Genomic DNA, 14,959 nt, shown 5'->3' on the forward strand with positions numbered 1-14,959 from the left:
CCAAACTTTGCTAACTTACTCATGTGAAACAATAGTATAATGAACCAAAGTCGCCTAGATGATTGGGAAACACAAATTATTGCACCCTGATAAATTAAATGTGACTATTACAAAACCTTCTTTCGAAATGAATACTCAGGGAAGGAATATATGGGTATTTAATATAATTAAGAATACAGTGAAAATAAACTTCAAGGAGCTATTAAGAGCCCCACCTTTTTTTTTTTTTTTTTTTTTAGAGGAAGAGAAACAGAGGTTGTATAATCGGAAGATCTTGTGGCATCTTTATGAGTACTCATTTGGGAAAATAGCTTCCTGTTGATTGTGGTCCCTGGATGGAGTAGGCAGACAAGCAGGACACCCACATGTGTGGGCGCCAGAATCATGGCAAGGTGGTGAAAGAGCAAACGGGGAGGAGAGAGACGAGCCGCAGCCTCCGTGTCTGTGTGTGCGCAGTGTCTAGAGTGCGGGTTTCCATAACAAGGGGTCAACGCTTTTGATAATGTAGGAGATTGGATGAAAGCATTTCCTCTGAACTCTGGCAAATCTGATGTGTTATCTGTCATCTGTGTTTGTGGCACACATGCTCCGAGTTTGAGGCCTGCTGTAGTCTAAAATACGCAGCCATTTAGACACGTAATTGATAGAATAAGACAAACCTGAGATTCACTCTCTCATTAGTTAAATCTTGCTGTTACTTTATCCCAAGGTAACCTGTGAATCCTATCAGAGCTATTAATTTGGATTAAAAAACCATGTTGATGGAACAGAGTCAAATGGAGGATAAGGGAGCTTTTGCGACACAAATGCATATGAAGGTACTAGATGTCCCATTAGGGAAACAGGAGTGGGGGGAAAAAAGAAACTAAATAGGGGATAGAGGGAGGTAGAGAAAGGAAGTTGAAAAAAATGTAAAAGCATGACTTTTAAAACAAAATTCTTATGCCTCAATTTAGGCTAAAATTGGTCCTATTATTCATTGTTGGCAGTGAAATATCTCGCATAAAAAAGCTTTGTGAGAGGCAGAGTGGAAGGAGCTCTGACCCGGAGTTAGAAGACCAGGATGGATGAGGTCTCTCAGCCAGTCCTGTGATCTGTTTGGCATCTGTTTCTTTGTCTGCAAAATGGAATGTTGAGGTAGATGATCACTCAGGTAGCTTCCCACTCAAAATATTCCAACTCCAGGTACAATTTCAAGAAGAGTTTTTTAATAATTTACGATAGTGACACATGTTAACTGCTGTGACAGACGGAATGTTTGTGTCCTCCCAAATTCATAAATCAAAAACTAACCCCCGATATGATGGTATTAGGAGATGGAGCCTTTGGGAGACGATTAGGTCATGAGGCAGAGCCTTCATTAATGGGATTAATGTCCAAATAAAGGAAGCCCCAAAGAGCCCTCTTGTCCATTGCACCAAGTGAGGACACAGAGAAAAGACAGGCATCTGTGAACCAGGAAGTGGCCCTCACCAGACACTGAATCTGCCAGCATCTTGATCTTGAACTTCCAGCCTCCAGACTGTGAGAAATAAATGTCTGTTGTTTAAGACACTCAGTCTATGGTGTTTTTGTTACAGCAGCCCGCATGGACTAAGACAACCACTGAGTTACTTTGCTATTTCTATCATATAATTGGGAAGATCAAGGCAAATGCCAGAGATATTTACAGATTCATGAAGACAGCATATGTTATATTAGATTTTATTGTTTTATACTGAACTCCCATCTATTTTCTCATAATCTAAAGCACAGCTAACTTACAGTCTTTATATACTCTCAAGTTCTTATTTTATTGTCATTTACCAGGTGCATAGACAGGGTTTGTCTTAAAAGAGATTTAAAGGTTGGCTCCATGTCCATGATAAAGACTTGGTATCTGTGTCTCATTGGGTTGGGAGGGAGACAGAGTTTGTTTCATTTTCCTTAATTTTTATAGATGGCTGCTGCAATAATAAGGTGGTTTACTCTTCTTCATACCATAAATGAATAGTCAAAATAATCTGAAGCTTCTAGAAGACAGAGAATAGGAGTTATGTTACTTGGAGCATCTTATAATGTCTAACACAGTATATCAGCTATACATGATGCTTACCACAACAGCTGTTAGATGATGAGTGGATGTATAGATGAATGAATAGATTATGGGTGGGTGGAGGAGTAAAAATATGAACAAATGGAAAGTCAATATAAACATAATGGCATAAAGTTTATATTTCTTTGCATTTGGAAAACTAATTTTTTTATTTTTAGGGACTGATTTTGGGAAATGGCAAAATTTTAGGTAACAGAAACACGACAAAAGTCTCTACATTTTTTCTATTCATTTATCGTATTCAAACTCATTTGACTTCCAAAAAAAATGTAACTAAAAGATAACAAAATAATTTTTTAAATTTCAAAGACATGTGGCTAATTTCATCCCACCTTCCACATTTCAGATTCAAATTCTATCATTAGCAATAAAACAAATTCTAACCAAGGGTTTACTTTCCAGATATGGTTTATATCTATAACTTAAACCTCGCAAAACCAGTTGCTTCTCCCCAAACGACTTAAAAACCACGAAGTATTTCACTGGCCATGACATCGCCAATTGGTGATGAGAAATTTGTTTGTGCTTTTGACATTTCTGTGTAAAACAACAGCTGCTTCACTCACTTGGAAGCAGCATTTTTGCCCCATTGGGGATTCTTATCCCCAGTGGAGGTGGGTGGGCATCCTGCTGGCAATGTTGCATGCATACAGAGCTTCTTAGATACTCCATAGCTGACAGCTAAAATGAACTTATTCTGTGAGGAATATGTTTTCCAGTGGAAGACAGCCAGACCTGCTTTCCTTTGGGGAATAGAGTATGAGGGGTACCATGGCCCTGTTCTCATCCTCGTGAGTCTAATACTCACAGTCACACGAGGCCAGCCATGTACCCTGTAGAAACCAAAGGTTAATATTTTAAATGCATCCTAACTAGCAGAAGAAAAATTGTAGGTCAAAAATGAGCAGACGATTTAAAGCAGAAACATGGATGTGAATGTACTGGGTCCTCCTCTTCTTTTCTTTCCTGTCATAATCACCATCAATATCATTATTATTCTCTCACCTGCCCCATCTTCTTACCTTTCAAAGTTCCTGAAACTGGAATAAGTATTTGTTTCCTTTTCCTCTGGTCTCCCTTCCTATTCCCGTAGCTACTTTAAACCATATATGTTATGAACATCCTCATTCATTGTGCTCTTGAATTCAACCCCAGGGGAGAAATGAGATGAGTTTTACTTATGCACATAACATCAAAAATTGAGCCCTTAGAAGGTGGCTCTCATTCTGATGCAGTCCATACTAATTATTTTGGTCCAGATTCTGCCAACTGTGTTTCCACTGTCATCACAATGGAGCTCGTGAATGGCACTCCCTTATTCACCAATTCCAAGGGTAACATGCATAGTTTCAGTACAAGTCCAAGGCTTGCTCTGCATAAACTCAGGATATTCCTAGAGTGTGGATACAACTAGAAGTCAGAAGGCTTCCCCTAATGTACTGCTCCCACTGTAGTGTGGATCTGTCAACCTCATAGAGTTGTCATCAGGATGGAAGTGTTTAGTAAACTGCACAAGGACTTGTTAATATTGGCTATTACAACAATTAGGAGTGGTAGAGGAGAAAGAAAGAGTGTAGATATTTCAAGTCTGCCTTCAGCCACTTTTTACCTATGTTGCATCACTTAACCGCTCTGAACTTAATTATCAATATCTGTAAAATAATAGCATATGTATTTAGTGATGTATGTGTGTGTGCATGTATGTGTATACATGTTTTCCATATATATCTATATCTGACACTTCTTTGACTTTTCTGAATGGCTATTTCACTGATTATCTGTGTCAAACAATCTAAGACGTCTTTAATAATTTTATAATGATTTCTGCATTTTATGATCTCCAGAGTAATGGGGAAATTCTCATACTTGCCAGTACTAGTACAACACAAAACACATAGTAAATATCATAAAAACATAGCCAATAATAGATAGTAAAAGACCAAAATGTGTTACTACAAAAAATCAACATATTTATAGTAATGTATAAAAACAAAGAAAACTTCTTTTATCACTTGTTAGAGAACACCTAGTATTACTGCTTTCTCCCCCATGATCTATATTCTGATCCAAAGAAGCTCTATATTACTGCAAGTTTCATCAGTAGTCCACATGTTTCCTCTGTAAGACCATGATCCCTAATTTTTGTTTCCATGCTGATTTCTATTCTAATTCTTATAACATTATGTCCAGCTCCTCCTTTAAAATCTCTACTTGGATGTCCCACAGGCACTTCGAACACCTCTTTCTTTCCCAAACTATTCCTCCTCAAGTGTTTCTACTTCCATAATTGGCCAAATGTCCACTCACATGCTCATGACAGGAACCTGGAAGTCATCCTTGACCACTTCCTGTCCCTCGCACTCTGTATTTGTTTATTCTTTTAAAATATACCTCTAATTCATCAATTTCCCTCTACTTACTTCCACTATCAACAACTCTGATATGAACCATCCTTCACCTCTTCACTTTCTGTCTACACTGACCCTTGCCCTCCTCCAACCTGCTCTCCTCCTGCTCTAGCAATCTTTCACAAAACTCTAATTTGAAGGTCATTTCTCTTCTTAAAACTGTCCAGAGAATTTCAATTCCCTTTAGGATAAATGGTCAAGTTAGTAGCACCTCTGGATTTTTTATATACAAAAGGGTAAATATGAGGGAGGAGGGTGGCTATCCGGTTGGGAGGGAGGGTGTTAGGGGACTTCTCTTGGAGCTGCTTTTGCATGGGATGCATGTTACCCCTGGCCTCATCAGTTGTCACATCCCTGGTCCTTTGATCCCTCCCAGCTTTCTGAGTTCCTGTCTCGCCTCCCCTCACTCACTGTATTGGAACCTCACTGCCAAGCCCCACCTTTGCCTTCTTCAAATGTAGCGGGTTCATGTACACGTTTGCTGTTCTCTCCCTCTGCCTGTATCACCCGTCTTTTCATCACACTTCCCCTAAGCCCCCATCCTCACATCTTTCTAGTTTCTGCTTAATTGTCACTTCCTCAGTGAAGAAGTCTCTTCCCTAGGTCAGATTCCACTCTTGAATGCTATCCAAGTACCTGAATTGGTCAGCTATGGTACTTATCACAGCTGTGGTAACATGACCTATAGAAAGTCTTTTGTTTGAAGTCCACCTCACTCACTATATTCTACGCCCAGGAGGGAAGGAACTGGTCCCATCGGTTCATCCCTGAACCCTCAGTACCTCACGTTGAACTGGGCACACACCAGGGGCTCCACACAAACTTGTCGAATAAATAAATTACTAAATCTATCTACATCACTCTTTTCAAACTCCCTCTCAGTTCTCAAAAGGACCGATAATTTTAATTGTATGTGGATACTCTCTTAAGGAGGGCAAGTGAAACATTTTCCTTCCAATGTCTAATTTGTTTATTGCCTGTGAGACTGCGAAAGGGATCAGTCCCTCAGATCTAACACCACACAATTTTAGAATGAAGAAAAAGATGCTTATTTTTAAATTTGTTTTTAAATTTAAGCATTCCTAATTGTTTAGGAATCCTCTCAATCTGCTTCTTAAGTGATTAAGAGCCAGTCCAGATTTATTGAATTGCAGATATCATTTCCTAGAAGTTTGATTTTGCCTTAATCCTTTTCTAATTATCCATTACTGAACACTTATTAGATACCTGTTATATGCCGGGACCTCAGCGATGTGCTGTGAATGGAAAATAATATTGAGGAGTTTATACTCTAGCAGGATAAACCAATAAATAAATACATTTATACACACACTTATAAGACAGTTAACAAGAGGCCTAAGAGATCTATGTAAACAGTGCTGTGGACATGTAAGAGAATTAATTAACTTCATCTGTGGTGATTAGGGAGCGTCACGAAGAAGAGGCAGCGTTGGGACTGCTCTTAAGGATGAATGGAAGGTTACCAGGCAGACAGTGACTTCCACTAGTCATTCAGGAGGAAGAAAAACAGCATGAGTAAAGGCAAGTGGACAGTTCACACATTTGACTATTGTCCTGTGTAATCCAGACTCTCTAATAAACAGACTTGCCTTTTCTATGAAACACCTCTACATATCCACGGTGAGCAACACTCTCCTGAAATACAACATCACTTCGTTTGGTTCTGAAACTAGTTGATCTGAAGGGAATTCAGACTTCACAGCAAGTCTCAGTTTCCTTCTGGACAACCATCAATATATGCAACTAACCAATAGGCAAAAAATATGGACAGCCTCCTCCAGTTGAGATGTACTTTAATGATTCATCAGCGACCGTACTGTAACTCATTCATAAAATCCCAAAGCATTAAAAGCTCCATCTTCATTATTACCAGATGTCTTACAGGCGCCTAAGTCAACACTTCAAAATGACTGCCTGCAAGTTTGCAGGACCAAGTGTATCTTCAAGGACATCCAAAAATACATGTGCTTCAAGGAATCTGCTGGAAGCTGGTTAGCAATACTGCAAAAATGCCTTTTAATATTAAGGACCCTGTGCTTCTCACATTCTGCCACTTCCATCCCGGAAATAAACATGTTTCCAAAGGACTTAGTCTGCAAAGGAGAGAATAAATAAATTTCTTCCACCGATTATAGCTGTTTCAAGAACTTCGAGATTTCTCTCTCTCTCTCAATGGATGGATAGATGGATGAACAATAGATAAATAGAAGTATATAGTGATACAGATACTGTTATCAATAGAGATAGAAAGATAGGTAGACATCATCCTTCATAAAGCTGATTTTTTTCATCACTGAATAAAATGCAGAAGAATTTGGTTTGGCCATCAAAGAAAAGAACCTTTAAACACATTTATTTCCTTATAAAATTAAAGTGCCACAAACTGCCAGAATCGAATGCAGGAAACTTGTAAGAGCAGCAAGCATATGGTCTGAGGGAAGCCTGCCTCCGCTCTCCCACCCATCCTAGGGTACCAGCTGAGAGAGGAAAAGCCGGCTGAGTCCTAGCTCCAAGGAGACCCTGACAGGTCCCTGCCACTGACTTTTCAGTTGACTTTACTATTCCAAACGTCCCCAAAGAAAGATCTTCCTTTTTTAAATCGTTTAAATTCTGTATTTAAGACTGCTAGAAATATGCTTTTGTCAAAATGCTGCTGAGAAAGAATAAAAAAAAGCAAACTCTTTGGAGACTGCAGGTTCTCTGAAGCCTGAGCCCGGCAGCACACACTCAGCAGTAACCGCGGACCGGAGAATCCTGGGCTGGAATGGATGCCCTGATGCCAACAGGGCCCTAAATGACAACTTCCGTTCATCCCTTCCCAAACACCAACTTCGTCCCTTCTGAAGTCCCCCCTGGGCTCCATGTCTGTCACTGTGGTATGTTTTACCTTTAAAGCATCGCATTCGCAAACAGTTTATTTTTTCGTCAGCTGTAATCAGTTTTTGAATTCTGTTGTGTTTTATTTTTTTTTATCCAAGTATGGTTCTCATGGTGTAGTAAATGACATTAGGCTTTTGTAAATTCTTGCAGAATATAACAGATCATTGGTTTTATAACACAGTCGCTGCTTTTGCATTCTGATGAGATTATTAGTAGCAGCCTAGAATACAACATCCCTGCATACTGTTAGTTAAAAAAAAATAAAAGTTTACTAAATGGTCTCTTGTCAACTGTATCTGAAAATCATTATAGTTTCTCTGTTTCCCCTACATGAAGGGCCTCTTCAGCAGGCTGGTGGGTTATGTCAACATGAGGTTACAAAATTATTATCCTGGCTCTGTTTGTTTCAGTGAAGCTTACGCCATGCGTTAGCATTCCTATTGTAAATCTCGGGGGCTTAGGTATTTGTACATCAGGTGTAGAACAATTCCAGTGTTCAAACAGAGGATGCTCAGAGCCAATCGGCCTAGTGGTAGCTTTCATTGGGAACAAATTCTGAGGAGGAAAAAAACGCACTGGGGCATTTCTGATTTGCCATCTCTCCATAACATAGATTAGCCCTTTGGGGTGTTCTGTGGCCTCCCGTAGAGAGATTTAAAATCCATTCTATTAATAAAATTAAGCGGTTTTCCCTCTTGGGCCCATAGTCTATAATGCAAATTAGCTACATGTGATATTTAAGGGGCAAATGGTCCTCCATGCGCAGCAGCGTGAAGGCGGCGCGGAAGGGAGAAGTGGGGGCGTGCAGACGCCAGCGCCTGGCACAGACCAGGGAGCAAAACGTGCCCTTCCATGTGTGCGTTCCTCTTTTTTCAGGGCTGAAACCATGACATTTGAAAATTGCCTATTGCCCGCGCACCTTACCTTTCTCTCCATACCACTTTCTACATGCATTATCTGCTCTCTGCATTAAGATCATGTCATTCTGGGTTTCAAATTGATACAATGCCAAATAAAAAGCTATCCTGAGAGCCGTAATGGTTCTCCAGAAGTCACGGCATTCAGCATGGTCAATAATATAAATTTTTAAATGTGTAAATGCATATTAAAATGAGAGATCCGATTTGCTTCAATTGTCCTGGCCTATAAGACACCTAGCGTGGTGTTTTAAAGAACCGCTTGCATCTAGTTTGCATTTTACCTGAAAATGGAAATAATAAGAATGATGAGTTTTGTAAAAACTTCATATTCTGTTTTGAAATTCTCCCCATGTGACAGTTCCAAAACTGAATGAATTTCTCCCTCTTCTTTTGTTTTTATTTTCTTTTTCCTCAGTTTCTGGGAATATCTTTGATTGACAACACTTTAAAAATGAATAACGTTTAAAATTAATATTATTCTCTTTGGAATTTTAAGCAAATTCTTCAGACTCTTTTGATTTAACCATTCTTAACCAGTGACATTCCCTATCAGGTTTATTTATTGTTCATTTTTAAGAACTACAGTGCAAGTTCTTAAAAATGTTTACTCTTAAATGGCTGTAACTTGATTTATTAAACTAATTCATGTAAATAGAAGACTGAAATAATCAAATAAGAAACGACTTTCACAGATCAGGGTCTCAGGACTAGCTCCAACCTCTGCCCTCGCTGAGCTACAGAAACTGTGTTAAGTACCAGGGATGTGGAGACGATGTGAGGACCTGAAGTTGGTTGCAATCTAACCGCAAGTAAAAAAAACACATTAGTGCACAATATATTAAATGCTCTGTGGTGTATAATCAGAGGGTATATTTTTCCTACGAATCGATAAGATCAGGACCTCCATTGTGCACTTCGACATTTCCCAGGCAGAGGCAGTGCCCTTGCCCAGTGATTTGCAAATCAGTAGAGGATAATGGAGCTTGAGCTCTAAATGTGAATAGATAAGGGTTTGAATCCCACCTCCCACGCTTGCTGTGTGAGCTAGAGCAAGATAATTAACGTCTCTTAACTTGGTGTTTTTCTTCTGTGAAAATAGCGCACTGTTCATGCCTACCTCACAGGTTTATTGTTTTAAGTAAGATAATGCATGTGTAGGGGAGGAAGAAATTTTCCTCTACCCTCGACGCTCTTCTGGCTGGTATCAGAATTAAATTGACATGAGACAGAACAACAGGAGAAAATCAAACAAAGTTTAATAACATGTACACATGGGAGAAACCCAGGAAAACTGAGTAACTCACCAAAATGGCCAAAGCCACCATCTTAAATACCATCTTGAGCTAAGGACAAAGGAAGGTATTGGGGGTAGTGGCTTGGGATTTTTAAGGGGAGGAAGTGAACTCACATAGAGGTAGAAAAGCAAATGGTTGGTAAACAAATGTTTATCATTTTGTTTACCATTTGCCATTGTCTCTTGCAGAGACAATGAGACCTGAGGAGGACTTTGATCAAAGGGGCTTTGCTGGGTTCCTCCTTGCTACCCCAGCTAGTCCATATTATACTAGAGTTCTCTATGGTATTACCTCTTTCCTGGAACAGGCCTTCTATCTTAAATTCTTTTAGGCATTTAGGGGGAAGGTCAAAGATTCTCCCTGAGTCTTTTGTTCTTAAAAATAATCAAGCCAAAGAGTCACATTTTGGGGTGGCAAATTCTGCTCCCTCTACACATGTAAGCAGTTTAATTCAGCACCTGGCACATAGCAAGTGCTCATGAAATACTATGTAGTAGTACAATTATTTTTATTCATAGAGCCCATTGGCTTACTCACTTTACCTGTGTGCCTCCAAGAGTCAGGTTTTGAGAAGGGCAGTGAATTTCTTTTCACTAAAGAATGTGCTTCTTTCCCCTAATTTGAGTAGTGTATGCTTGAAGCACTCATATAAAGTTCTCACTCACATGAGTTCATCCACTATCTACTCAGATCTGGTAAATGTGTTTCTTTAGCCCATTTTGCTTTCTCCCTATTTGTAAAATTAAATTGCAGGTGGTGCTGTCTCTCAATCTGTAAAATTAAATTGAGGATGGTGAATTTGATCAAAAGCATTCACATGGATGTTTACATGTGGAAGTAGAAGTTTGTTCCATTTATTGAAAGTGATGTGGCCTCAGCCATGTCATGTGATTGCTTTGAAGATCTGTGCTCTGTTTTACCCTGGAGCTGTGGTTCTCTAATTTTTCTATGTGAATAAGTACATTGTGCTATTTTTCTAGGCGCCAATCGGTACATACTTGACTGGTCTCCAGCAAACTGCCAGGGTTATGAGCCAAGGTCTCTGATCTCTGGGCTGACCCAGGCTTCATGTATCAGTCCTGTGCTGGGACCCTTCAGCTGATCTGCCTTCCTGCCATGCTGATGCCAAACCTTGCTATCGCTCCTACTTAGAATCTACGTCCTTCCTGTCTCAGTCCATCCTGGCTGCTATAACAGAATCCTATAGACTACGTGGCTTATAAACTATATTTATTTCTCACAGTTCTGGAGGCTGGAAGTCCAAAATCAAGGCACTGGCAAATTTGGAGTCTGGTGAGGGCCCAGCAGTCTTCTCACTGTGTCCTTACATGGCAGAAGAGGGGAGGGAGCTCTCTGGGGTTTCTTTTATTTATTTCTTTATTTTTAATCTTTTGTGTTAATTAATTTAATTTTTAGTGAGGAAGATTGGCCCTGAGCTAACACCTGTGCCAGTCTTCCTCTATTTTTTCTATGTGGGATGCCACCACAGCATAGCCTCTTGAGCAGTGTGTAGGTCTGTGCCCAGGATCCAAATCTACAAACCCCAGGCTGCCAAAGCAGAGAGCACAAGGGGGCTTTTATAAGAGCACTAATCCCACTGATGAGGACTCTTCCCTCATGACATCATCACCTCCTAAAGTCCACACCTCCTAGAACCAACATATTGGGGATTCAGTTTCAATATATGAATTTCAGGGAGACACAAGCATTCAGTCAATGCTACTTCCTTTAACTTAACCATTAAAACACACACACATATACACACGCACACCCCACATACACTCAATACTCCTCATCAAAACTCTTTAGAGACATTCTTTCAAAAAATATGTTTTGAGTGACTGTGTGCCAGGCACTGTGTGTAGCACAAAGGATAAATTAAGCAAGAAAGAACTTGACCTCGAGAACACTGAGTCTATCCTAGACAATAGAGGGTAAATAGCAGACAAATAAGTGAATAGATAACCAAAGTCTTTTCAGACTGTGATTAGTGCTTTGAAAGAAATAAACAGGGTGCTGTAGCAGAAGGGAACAGGCCTCTGTGAGGAACAGATAGTCAAGAAAAGATCCAAAGAATGAGGAGAAGCCAGGCAAACGAAGAACCAGAAGGAAAACCTTTTCAGGCTAGAGGCATAGCAAGCACAAAATCTTCGAGTATGGCAAAGAACTGGAAAAGTTTCAAGAACCCCCAAGAATTCAGAGCAGCAGCTAGAGCCTAGTGAGGTTGTACCTGTTGAAGAGAGGTAGTCAGGGCACGCAGAGTCCTGTAGACCTGGGGGGTGGGTGGAGGAAGGATTGGGTTGTATTCTAAGCACTACGGAGAACAAATGCAGGACATGCAATAGCGGGGAGACCTGCTCCAATTTACCATGTGAAGAACTCTAACACTTGGGTGGGAAAGGCAATATGGGAATATGGGACTTATAGTAGGGAGGCCAGTTTAGAGGTTATGGAAGTTTTCAGAAACTAGATGTCAACTGGGGATGAGGCAGGAGGTGGCAGTAGAGGTGGCAAAGATTGAATTAACTCAAGATACATGGAGGTAGAACCAAGAGAACTTGATGACAGATTTGGGGGGCGGGGGTAAAGGATAATGCAGAGGATGAAAGAAATGAAGGCATTCCTAATGACTCCAGGTTTCTGGGCTGATTATCTGAGTAGATGCCATATCATTTACTAAGATGAGGGAGACTAAGGAGGGACAGGTTTCAGGGGACACTGAAAGTGAGCGTTTGAAATGCCTGTGAGACACCCAGGTGGAAATGCCAAGAAGACACAACCCAACAAAGTTCTGTGTGTTCCGCTTACCTGTTCACCAATGTGTCAATACTCCTTACACTGAGAAACCTAAAAGTAACTGCCACACCATTTGATCCCCTTAGTGCGTAGCATCTCTTTGGTGACCGGCTAAATGTGATTTTGATAGATCAGGATTGCTCCTTACTATTAGGGCCAACACACAAAATCCGCTGTATTAAATGCTCATCACAGAGCTCAGAATAAGGAATGTCTAGCTGGGAGACTTTTGCAAAAGGCTGAAGGGATGGCAGTGCCAAATCCATAGATCAAGGAGGAGGCCTCATGATCTAGAATCTGAAAAAGGAGAGTGTCCGAACAAGAAAACAGCCACCTGGAGAATGTGACATAGTAAATGCCTACAGTATGCACTGGCAAACACACTAAAGTGGTCTCACCAAGTTCCAGAAATGTCAAAACAAAGACATTTTCCCTAAAATATACATCCAATGGTGCTGCAGAGGGAAAAATGTTTGGAGGAAGAGAGGAGATGGGAGAAAAATTCCAACAATCACATCCTTGATTCTTACAAGAGAAGAACACCACAACATGCAAATTTTATCGAAGAAAACTGTATAAAATGTTGCAGAACTGTTCCTTTCAAATGAATATAAGATGCTGATTGGTGATGTATGTAGTCCCAGAGATGCTTGACATGCAAAGAGTGAGTGAAGTACAACAAAGCATTTGCATGGGCCATCTGGAAGGCCTACCACACTCCTGCATGTGATGAGAGAGTGGAATTAAACAGAAACTTTGGAAACCGAGATCTAAATATGCATGCCTCTGGGCACTTACATCTTTGTCATGGATCAAGACCCTGGTGAGAAACCCCTCCGTGCACCTAGAGACTGTGGTGACCAAATGAAATGGAACCCGACTCTCCCCTGCACAGTGAAGATTATCGCCTCCCCTCTGCAATCTGGACATCTCAACAGCTTTACTAAGCATGCAGATCGTCTTCCTCATGTACTTTACATGTGAAACAAGTTTCGCCCTGGCTTACTTGAGGAAGTCGGTGTTTGACCTCTTGTGATAACAAACGTATGTAGTTTTTAGCTTTAGAAGGTGAAGATGCTTTCTACATGCACACACACACACACAAATATTTTCCACAAACACCAAAGATCATATACAAAATAGATACATTTGTTTCTGTTCTGTAACTGCTTGAGAGTATCTTTTAAATGTTCACCAAAAGAAAAGAGTAAAAAGTATGAACTACGTTTTTCATTTCAGCTTATAAATTGGATTTTCAAAAATTAAACTTGAGGGTAATATCTCCCTGGGATAAAAGTTTTCCTACATTTTGTGCAAATAAATGTCTCAGTTTGTAGGGAGAACTCGTCAATTTTTTTAACAGTATTTGATAGGAAATAACTGGCCTCATGCTTGAAAATGGGCGATAAAATTTGGTGATCCGTTTTTAAATTAATGATTTGCTTCCCAGTGAGAAAGCCACAGGAAGCACAAATTGTTGAGAGAGAGAGAAAGATGAGAGAGCAATTCAAGACCACAGAGATCCCCAAAGTTCGCTTGTCTGGACACTCAGCTGTGTGTTCTGCACGTCAAGGCTCATGTTTTCTCTGAACTCTCGTCGTTTATGTCCTTGTTCTGAAATCAGGTTTAGAGGTTTCTCTGGCCCACAGCTGGTTAAAAGACAAACGAACCCAAAGCACAAATACAAACACCTGAGAAATTGCATCCCTGCGATCAATCTACCTCTTCTTAAATACATTTTGTTTGTTTGCCTAGCTGAGTGTAAGCCCCAAGGCAAGAACTGTGTCTTTTTAATGTCTTCTGCAGCACCGAGCATATTGTAAAAGCTGAGGCAATGATAAAGAATAATAATAATGCCATTCAAAGGGAATGCTGACTCAAATAGCATGAGTTTAACCCTAGTGATTTAGACACTTGGAGTTAGAAAGATATATGGCACTCGAATCAGTTTATATAATCCAAATCTGCTTCCAAAATCTGAATCATTCTCTCTCTGTTTGGCTTGCACAGTTTTAAAACTGTGATAATGGAAATAGTATTTGCCAAAAAAACTGTACTAGAGCATAAATGTATTCAGCAAATATTTACTGAGCACCAACTATATTCATAATATGCTAGGCACTAAAGATATAAAGGTCAAGGGGGCCAGCCTGGGAGCATAGTGGTTGAGTGTGTGCACTGTGCTTTGGTGGCCTGGGGTTCACGGGTTCGGATCCCAGGCAGGGACCTACACACTACTCATCAAGCCATGCTTTGACAGCATGCCGCATACAAAATAGAGGAAGACTGGTACAGATGTTATCTCAGTGACAATCTTCCTCAAGCAAAAAGAGGAAGATTGGCAACAGATGTTAGTCCAGGACCAATTTTCCTCATCCAAAAAAAAAAAAAACGATATAAAGTCAACAAGACACATTTCCCCACTCCCTCCAATCTTGTAATTTATAAGTAGATCATGAAAGAGTTAAGGGAAAGGGGAACTAGGAGGTTTTTAAAATGCATTTGTGAAAAACCATGCCCTGTAGATCATAATGAAACGTACTC

This window comes from Equus quagga, chromosome 9, assembly GCF_021613505.1.
Source record: "Equus quagga isolate Etosha38 chromosome 9, UCLA_HA_Equagga_1.0, whole genome shotgun sequence".
Classification (NCBI taxonomy): domain Eukaryota; kingdom Metazoa; phylum Chordata; class Mammalia; order Perissodactyla; family Equidae; genus Equus; species Equus quagga.